The sequence below is a fragment of the Ischnura elegans genome, chromosome 5, assembly GCF_921293095.1.
Source record: "Ischnura elegans chromosome 5, ioIscEleg1.1, whole genome shotgun sequence".
NCBI classification, from domain to species: domain Eukaryota; kingdom Metazoa; phylum Arthropoda; class Insecta; order Odonata; family Coenagrionidae; genus Ischnura; species Ischnura elegans.
The window spans coordinates 57,189,010-57,204,907 of record NC_060250.1 but is presented as its reverse complement, the minus strand read 5'-3'; positions in this window follow the sequence as shown (position 1 = coordinate 57,204,907).

The window sequence follows — 15,898 nt, the reverse complement described above, 5'->3', positions numbered from 1 at the left end:
ATAAAATATTTCCATTGAGTCACTTTCTATTATATTCAAATCTAGTTTCAGTTGAGAGTTTGACTTATGGTGGCAGGTAGAGACCTTTTCAGTTGAATTTATTGTATCTATGCATCAATGCTTGTAAGAGAAATGTTTCATTGAAGGGATTTGACAAATAAAATCCAATACAATTAAGTGATGCTTAATGCCCATTAAAAGAATGAAGTACACCAATATCTATTCTTATTTTTATGTGCAGAGAAGGAAAAGTTAGGATTAAATGCTGTTATGACTGGTCTACCATGTGACCTCTCAGGTTCTACAGCTCTTCTCTGAGCGGAGAAGGCTTTGGAGTGGTAGATGGAATTACCCCAGGAAGTTGTGCCACAGGCAAGCGGTGAATGTGTGTTAGCTAGGTAAAGTAACTTAAGTGCCTCATGGAGGTTATTTCAGACGATTTTCTAATAGAAAAAGTGCAAGATGAAATTATCTTTGACACAACCTTAAATTGTAATGCCCAGTCAAGATCTTCAGATAGCAGAATTCCCAGAAATTTATTTGAAGGAGCAGGGTGAATGATTTGTGTTATTATTATTACCATCGTTTTTTAAATTACAAATGTAATGAGATAGTAATGTCTGTGGGTTGCAACAGCACATTTTACGCTGGATGCCACAGGATTTATTCTAAACGTCATAATTTGCAAGAAAGTGGAAGTCAGCCAGAGCTGATTTCTACGAGCCCAGAAGTTTGATAGTAACTGTTGTGAACTGACCCTTACTCCTGCTGTACGGGACTGCTACACATGAGTAAACAAAAGAACAGCAATAAAAATCTTGCTTAGCATGCATTACAACTCTTCCCCCTTTTGGTTATGCTCAATCACAAATTATCAAAGTAGTAACTTGAAAGATAAAATCAAAATAATTTACATAACTTATCACTTCTAATTGAGAAAGAACAGTAAATCTAGCATCACACCACTGAATTAAGTAACTCCATTCTATTTCAGTAATAACACGCTCAATTGTAAGACATAATTCTTCTAGTAGCTTGGCACTTTCCTAATCCAAAAGGTACCCTCACACTTTCCTCTAACTGTCTTTGTGGGCTCTGTCCCAACCCCTGGGCTAGGTCCAACACAGGATGGTCCCCGCATGGGGGAAGAGAAAAAAAGTTAGGAAGGAAAAAAATCTCTTCCTTTGGGGAGCTGAGCCCCCACGGACCCGAGCCCATCGAGGAGATAACCTCGTAAAAAAACCTGATACGACTAGGAAAGCGTCCGGACAAATTTGTGGACCTGAATGTCTGTGTGAGGCGTTAAAATCATGCCTTAGCCCATCAACGTGTTTGCCGTGCGTTGCAACCAGTGACGCAGGGAACGGGGATCCTGGTGGCTGAAGGGACCTTCTCTGTGGGAGGGGAGAATCACCGACACTCCACTTTGGCCCCTGATTCTCTTAGAAGGGCGGCCTGGAAGTAGCCCAGTATCGGTCAATCGGCTCCTGGCGGCTAGGGAGCTTAGCGGAACCTTTCGAGTGTACGCCAGGACGGGTTAGTGCTGGAGAAGGGGGTCTCCTAAGGGCGTCCAAAGGTGGGTTAGGAGGGCCCCTGCGCTGGAGGTTCTAACCCAAAAGAGACGACTAATCGAGGGTTCCTTAATCCCTTGGGTAGCCCTGACGTCCACACAGGCGAGACTTTCCACGCCTGCTTTACCTGGCACTGGTGGTGGTTGGGGTTGGGTCCTACTTTAAATTTAAAGAACCCTGACTGGCGTCATTTTTTTCTTGGGGGTGTGCCCTTCTTAGTTGCCGGCTCGGTAGCCTTATCCGGCTTGGCTTGCTTTACATTCTTAATCGTATGTTCTTCCTTCTTTTTCTCTTGCGTGTCTGTATTATTATTTTTCTCACTATCTACTACGGCAGCATACGAACGGGAGAACGTAGGCGCGATGAGTGTTCCATATTTTTTCCGGGCTTCATGATATGGCAGCTTTTCCACTGTCTTTATCTCCATTATTTTTTTCTCTTCTCTCATCTTGGGGCAATCTCGGGAGTAAACCGGATGTGATCCCACGCAATTCACACAGGTTGGTTCAGAGGTGCACGCGTCACCTTCGTGTTTCTCTTTGCCACGGCGCGGGCAGGTGGCCTTGCCCTAACATCTAGTTGCGATGTGGCCGAAAAAAGCCTCATTATATAACACATCAACACATTAATTGCTGTTACTTGCCTTCGAATATATCAAAAGCTTGCACTTTTTCAAATTTGATGAAACAATTCCAAATTGGATTTGCCCAAAATACTTGTTTCTTTTGCAAAGAAACTTCACAATTTTCATCAGTGTCCAAGTAACTTATGTGCCTTGGAAGTTCCTCAGCGTAGATCTCCTTCCCATCCAGTGGGAACTTCACCTCAACTAAATATCCTTCATCACCCAACACTATTGCATCAGGTGAGAAATTAAACCAGGGAGAAAATCTACTTATAACTAGCCCACATTTTTTATACGGAAACCCCAAATTCCCTCTAAGAAGCCGCAATGGCATGTTTTTTGCCCTTTTGTCCACATCTGGTAGCATCAGTGTCCAAGTAATTTATGTACTTTGGAAGTTCCTTAGCGTAGACCTCCTTCCCATCCAGTGGGAACTTCACCTCAACTAAATATCCTTCATCACCCAACACTATTGCATCAGGTGAGAAAGCAAATCAGGGTGAGCATCTACTAAATACAAGCCCACATTTGAATACGGAAACCCCAAATTCCCTCTCAAAAGCTGCAATGGTATGTTTTTCCCCTTTTGTCCATATCTGGTAGCATCAGTGTCCAAGTAACTTGTGTGCATTGGAAGGTCCTCAACGTAGACCTCCTTCCCATCCATGGGCACTTCACCTCAACCAAATATCCTTCGTCACCCAGCACTATTGCATCAGGTGAGAGAGCAAATCAGAGTGAGCATCTACTAAATACAAGCCCACATTTGAATACGGAAACCCCAAATTCCCTCTCATAAGCCGCAATGGCATGTTTTTTCCCCCTTTTGTCCATATCTGGTAGCATGGTTCCCACTAAATTTGGGGAAAACATCCCTTGAGAGAACTGAGGACGAATTTCCTCACCCTGTCCTCTTATAGGTCCACAGGCTGTAAGCGGTTGATCCTGTGATGCGGATTTGCCGTTCACTTAGCCATAGGGAGCCACACTGCCTAGTAGTTTTATGGCATATGGCCACACACTCCTCCGTCAAAGAAACCATCTCATGGAAGAATGCGCCATGATTCACTCTTATCTATTAACGGAAAATGAAATCCCGCCTCAGTGTAATATATGTGACTCCGTTATCAGACATTTCTTGACAGTGTGATCTATACCGGGTTTGGCGAAATAGAATGGACCTTGTCGGAGGAATAAAGGACATGCCTCTTTTAAATTTCATCAGGTTGTTCTACACGAATTACCAGCAGGAAAATTTGTTTACGTTAAAATGGAAAAGAAACAATACTTAATTAAAAAAGTCTTACGTACCCAAACTGGCATTGCAATCCTTACACGAAAGAGATATAACATCGCTTTCGCCGCTCTCCTCCTAAAGCCAGGCTTCAATAACATAGGCCTTCGATCGAACCTTAAGTTCGGGGCAAATACGAGCACGATGGATGCATTCATTTTTATCACGCTTAACTTGCACGTAACCTATGGCGTCATCGGTGTATACATCTCGTCCGCCTCTCTATGGAGAAAGGTTTTACAAACGTTAACATCAACTAATACCCTGAGAAAAACAATTAGCCAATCGTGGCGATATACCGACCTTGCCATCTTTACTCCCCGGGCCTCAGAAGTAGTATCCCTGGGACTTCAGAACGAGGGGGTGGGGGAGGCTATGAGGGAGTGGGGGGAGGTAATTGACCCATACGTCATTGGGACTTCAGGAAGAGGGGGGTGAGGAGCAGGGAGAAGGGGTGAGACTGATTGTGGCCAAGCCTATAGAACCGGGGGGACGGGAGGAGAGTACCTCACCTGTGCTATGGAGACGAAGTGGGGTGTCCTAGGGAGTGGGGGCTCGCGCCTCCCCCTTGTTCTATGGAACCGAGAGGGTGATTTTGGAGCCGGGGGTGGTTGAGAGGAATTTGTTGTCCTCTAAGCAAGTGTCACTTCTAGGTGCTATTAGGCAATCGGTCGTTATTTTCCCGTTGGAAGAGTGTGGGAAAACTGTCGAAGGGTGTATGGGAGTTGGGTATGATGGTGTAGAGAAACAAAACACAGAAAGGAGAGAGTTCTTTTCACAGAACTTTATTTTGCTTTTATTACAACTCAGCTAATTCCTCGTAATTAGCTATTATGCTGTTGAAAATTTCGGCGCTACATCTATTGCAAAGAGTGCACGCGCAAGTGCGGGTAGTGCTAATACTCTCTTCTGTAAACAAGCAGGATTGGCTATCGGTTGAAAGTTGCGGGTATCTTTCAACCACTTCAGCCATTACGGCCTCTATGCAATGAGTGCGCGCCACACAGGTTCACTGACTCTGCGAAGTAGTAGGGGCTACATCGCAGCTGAGGAGATCCGAGTGATTTTTACGTCTCGGCTCCGACACCTCGATTTGCTGGCATTCCCACCCGCCAGCAGGCTCGTCGACGATTAGTGTTCGCCGAGCACTCCATCTCTTCTAAGACGGGTGTGAGATGCGCGGGGGACCAGAATCCATCTGGAAAATCCCGGTCCGCCGCTACAGGTGTGGAGCAGTGAAAATTAGTTTTCTCTCCAGATGGTGACTCCTCACAATCCGAATAATCGGACTCCCACGACATATCATTAACTATGTTCAGCTGAAATAAAGGTATTAACGCCCATTAATATAACGAATATAATATAATTGCGCATATATTTTCAGAGAAAATACGAGCGCGATAGTGCCTCCGATTAGGAGTGTCTGGGCTTACTTCATGCTCGATTCCATCTGGGCTGTAGCACTCCGAAGTCCATGAAAGCTGTGGGGCGATCCTAATCTGAAATATAGACATCATTACCGATTGATTTGAATACCAAGCTTTACCTACATCATTGAAATGAATTAATTGGGAAGATTATTTGCAGACTCTACAATTGAGTACTTACGTTTGGAGAGGATGGGACGTGGTGCTTACCTCGAGTTCGACATCCTCAGTGCTGTACTTTGGTGATCCCACGTAACCCATGGTATATAGTTTTTACTGTGCGAGATTCTAGCGAAGAGTGAGATGTTTCCGTGACCGCTGGGTAGACATGAATGACGAGGGCGGAAGCACTGATCAGGAGTTGGTGGTGGGAAGAGGAGGGGGTGGAAACGACGCTCGTCACTGGTCCTTTTCCGGTGGTTTTCAAAATCTCGCTCAAAGACGTTTGACAGACCTGTTAATGGACATTCACAAGTGTTGTAGAGGACATAGGCTCCGCGTCTATAGTCGAGCTTTCAAGGGTGCTGATGCCACCAAGTGGAATGGCCGGTGAGGTGGAATAAAAAGCGTGGAAAAACAACGAATACCAATCTATTCCATCTCCGACCACTAGTCGCTAAGAGGGTTTTAACTTACACTAGCGAGTGCATTAACAAAAAAAGTGCGCATATCACCTGTAGAATAGGCGAGGGTTTACTTTTGACAACATATTGGAGAGGTTGATTGAAAAGGGTGTAACAGCTCCGCTGAGGGTTTACTTTTGACGGCATAGTGGAGGGGATGATTTGAAAACGGCGGACAGTGGGCTGTAATCGAAAAAAGCTGGCCAAAAATCGCCGTAGTCTTAAGTATTGCTAAATAAATGAAAATTTTTGAATTGACTATTTTATGGACACAATGAAACTTATTTAGGATGATTTAGTCCAGCACATCGTTTAGCAGGGCAATAAAATTTAAAAATAGGGAAAAGTTATACGGGAGATTGAAGCGTAACAATAAAAATGAATACCATTGACAAATATTTATTGCAAATTTCTCAAAACAAAGGTGCAACACATTAAATTATATTCTGAGTCAGAGGATGAAGACTCTTCATATTCTAAAATATTTTCGCTTTTAGCCAGAAGATTTTTTACCTCCCCTGAAAGTTTGAAAGGTCATAATTTGTGGCAATTCTAGAAACTTTCCTGGTATGTTTTCCGCGATATCTTCTTATATTGTCGCGGCTCCAGCGACATTCTCGGTTGCGAGGGAGACCTGGGATCGGGTAATCATGGCGCTGAGGAAAAGAAAGGCCGGGATGGGAATGTCAAAACACCCGGGGGGTGTGTTTATTGCGTTCAGAAAGTTACAGGGGGGTGCCGGTAAGGGCGGGCGAGGTCCGCGGCTGCTGCTTCCGCGTGGCTGGGTCCGGCTCTGTCCGGAACTGCCTCTCTGGGAATCTCCGTGGATCCGCGACAGCTCTGGCGGGGGTTCTGGCGTTGGCGGCGGCTCCAGGCGCTACGGCGGGTTCGTGGGCCTCGTGCTCCGTCTGCTTCCGCGGGCGATGACCTCAGGCGGGCGGCGGTGTCCGGGGAGAGGACCCTCGGGGACTGCGTGCTCGCTCCTCTCGGGGACAGAGCGAGCCAGGGTAGCGCCGGTCCACCCGCAGTTACGGGGCATCCGGCTGATTGAGGGCCTGTGGTAGGAACTAGTCCTAGCTTCGGCCTCCTCAACCCCAAGTGCCTTCCATGGTCCGGGCAGCGTCTTCATCCAACCCTGGCCTCCCTCCGTCCAATGAGGGTGCTCCGCTTGGTCACGAGGTGACGCGTTCGCTGAGGAGGTGGGATGGGAACAGGTGCACGATTGTGTGCAGGTGTGCGATCGGGGTGTGAGGGCAGGTGCGCAATTAAAAGCGGGAGTGGGGAAATCACGTGGTGTGAGGGGAAGGCAGCCGGCTGGAGTGGGGAAGGTGAGGAGATGAGGAGAGCGTTCCGGTGGAGTGGGGAGGGTCACGTGGTGACGCGTTCTTCACCGGGGGCGCGTGTTTCAAGTGGGTTTTGCCCATGATCCAATGCAGCACAACAATATCCTTGTGTCGGGCTTCCAACGCATCTTCGTGAAGCTGTCCAATGGGAAGTATGGCGTTTTTTACTATTTCCGCTCCATGCAGTGAAACTTTATGAAGAGTTAGCGGCATATAATAATAATAATAATAATATTTATTGACGGGTATTGATAACCCATTTCGAACATATTGAAAGTACAGAATTTCACATAAACATCATGCAACACACAGAAAAAAATATTAATCTTAATGAAGAAAATAATGAAAATTATATTGAACATAAATTAAAAAATAAAGTTCACACCAAAATCTAAGACTATCAATTACACCAAATGAATATGTCTATAATATTATGCAATATTGTTCAGAAGCTTCTTGAGCTGGTCACTTGAAAGCCTAAATAAGTCGATGTCCTTAGGGATGGAATTATAATCACGCATTAATTTTGATAATGGTGAAAAGAAAGAATAATTGGTGGAGTGATGTGGAATATTAAAAAGGACAGGGTTTCTCAAACCATTGGTTGGCACCTTGAATGTAATGGCCTGTAGTAATTCAGACACATCTATGGAACTCATAATTAGCCTATGTAAAAATATGATACCGAGATTCCTTCTCCGCACACATAGCGGTTTAAGATTTAAAATAGAGAGGATAGCCTCATTGTTTAGATTATGAAGGCCAAACCTGTACTTAAAAAATTTAAGAAATTTATTCTGCGCTCTTTCAAGTAAATTAATTTGAATTTTGTAATGAGGCGACCAGACACAGGAACAGTACTCTACAATAGATCTGACTAGTGAAACATATAACACTTTAAAACAGTTTGTATCCCTAAAATCAACAAAAAAAACAAAACCTGAAAATAAAGCCTAAGGTTTTTAAAAGATTTAGCTAAAACCAACCATAAATATAATAACCTAATATGAAACCATGGATAGAGTTTTACATAGATTTTTTGCGATTTTTTTTGGCAATAAGCAGAGAAAGTCTTATTATTTACTCGAATTCCAGTCGAGACAGCTCTCAAAATTATCGAGAAGCGGGTAAATAGGTCTTCTGAAATTCCTGGAAGAGAATTGTAGATGGCGCTCTATTATGATTGTCGATTACTAATAATTTAGCAACTCACGCAATAATAACATCCTAACTGATTAGAAAATAAATTTATTCGCGACATGGATGTGGAAAACCCTGTACTCACCGGTGAGTTATGGAGCGAATATAAACAGCTCTACCTGATCTAACACCTGGGTTTGGGCTGTTATATTAGTTCCATACGCATTTCGAGGACCACATTTATCATATAAAACTGAAGCAATGAAAATATCCAAAAAGTCATTCATTAATTTAACCACATCTGCTACATCGGTGACACCAGTAATGAGACCTTTCTCCTTACAGTGTACTAGGCTGCAAGAAACTTGATTGAACAGCAACTGTGTGGCTAATTCACTTTCTGGCGTGCAAAGGTAGAAGGGTACAGAAGCTCTTTAGTTATTTTAGGGATGATATTCAATTCTTCCTTTAAAGATACCAATTTGTTTAGGCACACAGCAGATATAACTTTCCCATTTTCCAGTACAAACCCTCTGTCAATGAAATGGTTTCTGAATAGTTTGATAAAATTTGGCACATCAGAAAAAAAAACCTCTCTTGCTGGGTCTGCTGGAATTACGTATGAGGTCCTGTCCACAGTGACACCAAGTTTCCTCCATAATGCTCAATTGGATGGCCCCAAGTCACTCACCTGAGCTATCACTCTATAACCATTGTCTTCCAGCGATGTAATAATTGAAAATAAGTTTCTTGAACATATGACAATCAAAGTCATAAAAAAATCGGTTGTTTCCACTTGCTAAACAACCCTCTAGCCATTATCACTCGCACATAGTCATGGGGGCCAAGAACTTGCTCATGTTTTCTGTCAACACAAAGTGTGCTGTGAATCTTCATCTCATCAAAAGAGATACGGTGTTTTTCTCGAGATCTGATAGATGCTGACTCTTGATTTTCATAATAGACAAAATATTCTACTGTATACCACGTGTAAAGTCATACCTTCCTACCCAAGACTTAAGTGTGGACAAACATGGAAGAGGATACTTGAGGTGTTCCCTCAAATAGCGATATGCTTTTTTGCTTATGTATCTTAAAGATATTGCTGCAGAAATGTCTGTGTTAGACCACACGATCCTTCACCCTGGGTTAAGAATACATTTAATTTGGCCAGGTGTAAAATAATTTGACAATAAACCCTCAGCATTCCCTCCCTTAGAGTCCATAGAATTTGAGTGAAGATGGCTTAGTTTGGCTTCCAGTTCCTGGATTTTCTGCTTTAGGAAGTTATTTTCCTTCTCCAATTGGCCTGCTCTTGTTTTCCAGTGAACAAGTTCTCCATTCAAGTCACTTTTTCACCGAAAATAGAATGAAAAAAATCAAAATAATAGAAATGTCATGCTATAATTCATTCATACTAGGCCAGTCCCACTGAATTAGTTAATATTTGACCCACAAATTTTCAATGTTCCTCATATCCTTGCAGCAATGAATTGCCAAGATACTGTTCCAGAAAAGAGAACAGTCATTTATCAACGTGAATATATGGAATAACAATCTTACTTAGTTATTTGTAGAATACATATGCATGACAAACAAAATATTTTTCATTAATTCAACATATATATGGTAATTAAGCTCATCAATTCAACATATATATGGTAATTTAGCTACTGCTAAAACATTAAATGGCAATACCTTAAGCTTACTTAATATTTGACACACAAATTTCAATGTTCCAACTATCCATGCAGCCATGAACTGCTAAGATGTTGTTTCACCACGACGCCCTTTGCAAAAATATGCATCGTAGGACAAAAGATTACATACTTACTAATGTAGGAAGGAACATGAAATCTAACAGTACATGAAACAAGTGAAAATGGATATTAATAATTAATCCTAATTCAATATTGGGGAACATTATACTCACTATTGCACACAAAAGACATTCTATTTACATCAAATATTATTATGGATGCATGGGCATTAGAACCATTGGAATATATCTGTTAAATTTTAACCTACCTAACCAATTGCCATAGCACAATTTAAAAAACAAATTGAAAATACTAAAATTACACTATCCTACAGAAAAAACGGTGCACAGCAAGTTTAGAGGGGTTATGCAGAAATGTTATGAGAATAGAGAGAGGGTGTTGAAAGAAAATATTGAAAAGTAGGGGACAGCGGGCCATAGGACAGAAAAGAATTACTTTATTAATCCATATTAGAGAAAACCGTCACAAAGAGTTGAAATACGCACCATATTCATTCCGGATATTGACAGCAGAGTCTGCAGGGCGGTTTGCTCCTTGCAGGGGTAACCCAGGTAGTACAGTCTCCTCGTTAGGATCCTCAAAGGTGGTGTACGCATTACTATTGTGCACACAAAGGAAATTATGTATTGCTACCGCTGCCAAAGTGATAGTCTCAACCTTTTCTGGAGCCAGGTTCATAACGGTAAGGAAAATTCTAAATCTATTTGTCAATATGCCAGAGGCATTCTCCTCAACCCTTCGGGCCCTGGAGGGACGGAAGTTATAAGCCTTCTTCTCAGGAGTGAGGTCTCTGAATGGATAGGGCTTAGAGATTCGGTTGGTCAGGGGGAATGCGTCATCGGCAACAAACACGTAAGGTACAGGGATTGCCTTCCCGGGAAGTGGCCTGGGTGCTGGGAGGTTCAGCCTCTCCTCATTTATTGCCTCCGCAAGTTTGCTTTCCCACCCACAAATACCCCACCGTCACTCACTCGCCCATTCACCTCAACGTCGACATAAATAAATTTATACTTGGCGTCGACCAATGCCAGAAGAACAATTGAATGGCCGCCTTTGTAGTTAAAATAAAAAGAGCCAGCGATTGATGGGAGACGAAAAGCTTTGTTTCCCATCAATTGCTCCCAGACACATGGGAAAACCCCAGTGACAGAAACTCACTGGCTATCCTCTCCAATTCCTCAGCTTTTCGTGGCACCTGGACCAGCAACAAATGGAAATGATACGGCCGTAAATACGACTTTAACTCAAGAGTAGGCAAATGCATAGTTACTGAAACTTTCACTACGTTTCCAAGTGCACACGAAGTCACCTAAGAGACTATCACCTCAATAATTTGTTCGCGAAATGATTATATTAAATCGCGTGTTTTCAAATATTGTTTATTTTATTGCCGTGACCATCAACATGGAAATCTATCTCACTTGCAATTATTCCGTTTTTAGGTTATTATAAATACTCCTGCAGGCCTCGGGGATGATTTTACCGATAGTACTCTCATGGATCCTTGGAGCATACATCAGGGAACGGAAAGATTCTCCCGTAGCCAAAAATCGCAATGTTATAGCCAGTCTAAATAGGAAGAATGACTGAGTTAACCTATATAAATATTACGATTTTTCTTAATTAAAATTAATGTACTCAATCATATCAAGCATCACATGACCTTTGCTCAGCGGAAATTGCTCCTCTCATGATGAAGTCCGACTGCTCATAATCTTTCCTCCTCAAACTGAGAATTAGGAGGAATTGATCCTCGGACAACCTGATGAAATTGCGGCAAGCAATTGGATCCCTCAGGTAATAATTCCCTTTCAATCATTGTGAAGATGCCTCTGCCACGATTCCTCCTTTCCAGCCACGGCCGGGTCCACGCACTTCGTCTCCTTCTGCGGCCCACACGATGACGGATACTTACAGCTTCTGCTATAATTGCGCAGACAACAGCCGCGGTCGCAAATATACACGTTGGCGATTCATTGCCTCCGACGTAATATTTTGGCTAGTAACAATCTCTTCAGAAAACGCAGACAGACGCTAGTAAACAAAGCAGCCGGTCGACTATGCAGCGCGATTCGATACGTACCATCGATAGTCGTACAAGTGCGCATCGTTTCTGCGCAGGAAATTCACCGAAATCTTTCACCGTGTATAGCGGTACAGGCGAATGCATTTCATTCGAATAATCTTTCGAATGATCATTCACCGTGTAAAGCGGCCTTAATATCAAATAACAAAACGATAACGACAAACGATATATGATAAAAGCGTAGTTTTAACGACCCGAAATTATGCTCCACACCAATGCGGCAGCTACTATGTACAAAATTAAAATTTCTCTCTGCACGCGTTGAAATGCGCGTTGTCCCTTATTGTGGTAAATTAGCAAGGGGAGCAGGGATATGCACTATCCTCCATTAAGTAAGCCTGACCTGCATAGTGAAAAGGTAGAATGATTTGATTTTATTTGCATACGTGAAATCAGTCACTAATCAAAGAAATAAATGTGATGAGTCTTAAGAAATATGGTGACACGAGGAAAATATGTAATGTAGGAGAAAAAATTTCAAGGAAAGAAACCTTGAGAGAGATTGGGAAGTTCAGAATGAATTGGGCTCTTCCTAAACACTCGGGCACCGTGCATACCCTTAAAACCCAACGATAAATTTCCCGTTCTCATTAGCTACTGCTTGGAACTGCGTGGAGAAGTATTTTTCCTGTTAATGGAGGACTTTATATTTTCTCCTGGTTTTTCTATTCTTACATGGGATCCATCAACTAGGCCTGATCTTTGAGGGATAAATGGTATAGATTGCTTTCACCTAGCTCCTAGTTCAATCGAAATTTGGTCTCTCTATTACCAATTATATCAGGAAAACCTTTCCCTGGGAACACGTAAACCTGTCTGTGGGATTCTTGATGATAATAGGAGCTATTCCCAAGACAAATACAGTCAATCGTGTAATATCTGAGTGCAATGTTCGTAAGCTCAGATTGAATCGGTCTGCCGCATCCCGATAGCCAACAGCCTCATTCCCAACAAACCACAAGAATGCCAACGCATGCTTTTCAACATTAATAGGCTCCAAACTCCATGACCTGTGGTGTACTGGATGAGTGGCCATGAAGGATAACTTTATCGATATCCACGGGAACATCAGAGCGAAGCTACACCCGATGTGCAGTGTGTACACGGCGGAGCTTTATGCCATAAGGACAGCTCTAGAAGCCCTAGGTGACTACGGCGGCTCCTTTGTCATATGCAGTGACTCCAGGAGCTCGCTACAAGGCATCTCTGGCTTCTCACCCGTGCACCCGATCGTGCAAGAAATACACTCTCTTCTGCTGACCCTTTCGAGAAAGGGTTTGAATATCCGTTTTCTGTGGGTACCGGGACATGAGGGGATAGCCGGGAATGCGATAGCAGACGCTATGGCCAAGGAAGCTCTGAATAACGAAGATCTTGTCTCAACGCTGGTTCCCTACGAGGACTTACGAGCATCTCTAAGAAATGCGGTATTTGAAAAATGGAGGGAGTCGTGGAGGATTCTAAATAATAACAAGCTCCGTGGCATCAAGGACATGGTAGCAGCGTGGCCCTCCTCAGCTCGTAGTAATCGGAGAGAGGAAGTAGTACTTACACGATTGAGGATAGGGCACAGCCCCCTGACCCATGCGTATCTCTTTACTGAAGAGAAGGAACCTCCCCAATGTGGGGATTGTAAATGTCCATTAAGTATTAGACACATCATGCTAGATTGTGTTAAGTACCGCGAAGCGCGAAGACGAAATAATCTAGGGGGAGACCTAAAAACCCTTTTAGGAGACCACCCTACCAACTTAATCTGTACATTTCGGTTTCTCAGAGAAATAAACATTTTTAATAAAGTCTAATTATGTACACTTTCAACGAAGACATCAGATGCAGTAGATTATTTTATACATAACTTTTGTAATTAAATAGCACAGTAGTGGTGCAAAATGACCTTGCCGTCGACGCACCCTAAATCCAAATACTACTACTACTTTATCGATATAAGGTAACATCACATTTAACTGGTACCATAGTCTGCAATGTACACGGATTTATATCATATATTGTTTGGTAAGTACGTAAGGCATACGGATAATAAGTCAATGCATTACGTATGTTCCATTATATAATACCCTGGGCCTAAGTCATTGATCATCAACTGGTACAGGAAAAAATCGATGAATATCAGCTGGTTGCCCTTGCTCACGTATTGAGTTTGACGTAATGCACGTTGAGAAAATTGGAAACTCACAATTATAATCTGAAGTCAAAGGTTTCACAATTTCTCTTGACCTATATTGACCACGATACATTTCCGTGTCGTATGATTTAACCTCAATAATGTCTATTAAGCTACGAGATATTAAAGCGTCTAGCGTACCACGTTTCTTAATAGCTAGATCAATAACATCAGACTCGGTTCCAATCCCATAACTTGTCATTACTCTCAAATACGGCAAATGCAAATTACAAATTCGATATTTTCGATTCGATCGATATCGTAATATGGGCTTCCATATTGATGGGTAAATACTTCTTGGTTTAGCAACAACAAAATAAAATTTCTCTGAATCGCTAATTCTAACGATGTTTGATATTAGCGTTTCTTGATTTAAGAATGTTATTTCTTCTCGGTTATCCCCAACCAGAGCAAAATTCCAAGTTTGAGCTATCATATTTTGCAATACTAAAAATTTTTTTGTGTTTAATATTCGAACTGGAACTCCTTCTAGTTCGTGGTGATTAGTAAAATCCAACGTAGGGAGATATCGTTCAGAGTAAACCACACCGACTGACAATCGAATCAACCCATAGCGATCACCAAACAGCATCAGCCACTAAATTCAAGTTTCGCAACATGGACCTCTCAACAGGATCAAAGTGACGCACTAATACTTCAACTGCTGTAGCGTTTCCATCAATTAACACTATTTCAGGAGCATAAATTCTAATATCACGACTTACAATCTCGTGAGCATTCATCGTAATAGAAGGTTAGGAGGTGTCGGAGGTTATACCTCGCTCCAGTAAAGCTCTTGCTGGTCATTATATGAGAGTCTTAGGTAGATCCATATGGCCAGGGAAGTCCGAATCAAGACTATTGTCCATAAACTTATCACAACAACCAATAACACAGTGCATAATCAGGCACAAAGCCTCATATTATAGAAAAATTTTCGAGTGTGAAAATTGGACTATAGCCTTCTATGCCTTTTATTTGAGATTATGGTATAACTGAGTAAAATGTTTCCTGGACCGAGTACGCAATGGCAAGACCGATGAGGGATATTTCACAGTGCAGTTCACAAATACTCCCTTAATTAAGTTCCGTGAGCAGCAATAGTACCCAATAATGCTAGTAATCCCCTGCATTGGGGCCCGGGCAATGCTGTCTACACAGAAGCGTATTGGCACCACTTCAAAATGCAAGGAGTTAATATAGTTACTCCAGTAATTTCTACAGTTATACTAGATTTAAGAAGGAAACGTATTTCATCAACAAAAGGCTTCAAATTAACACCCTTTCCTTCTCTCGCCCTTATAAAATACTTGATACACTTATATAAGAATTACGCACCTCTAACTTTTTTCATCTGTCATCAGCATAGTAGGTGCTATGCACATTTTAGTTATTGAAATAGGTGAAAAGTCACCATTGAATATACAGGTTATTAACTCTGAATACATCCATCTTAAGACCTTCTGGTACATAATGCAGTGAGATATTGTCGCTATCTCTCTTAAGACTGTCAGCATTGCTTTTTCAATATTCTCTCAATTTGAGTACTTAAATGTAACAAATACATTATCATATGTAGACCCCTTCATCTAATGCTCCTTAGTGAAAATTTCACATGCAGATTTTTTTCTTTTCGCCTTTAACTCCGAGGTAATGACCACAAAACTGGCAAACAATGTGACGTTTCATGAAGAGCATGTATTTAGCGACTTTCATACGATATTTTCCGATGGAAACGACGATGTAGAAAGAACCTCATTTACGAAGGCCTTCAAATCTTCCAAAGCCGTTAAAGTAAGGATATTTTTCATTGTAAAGATTAA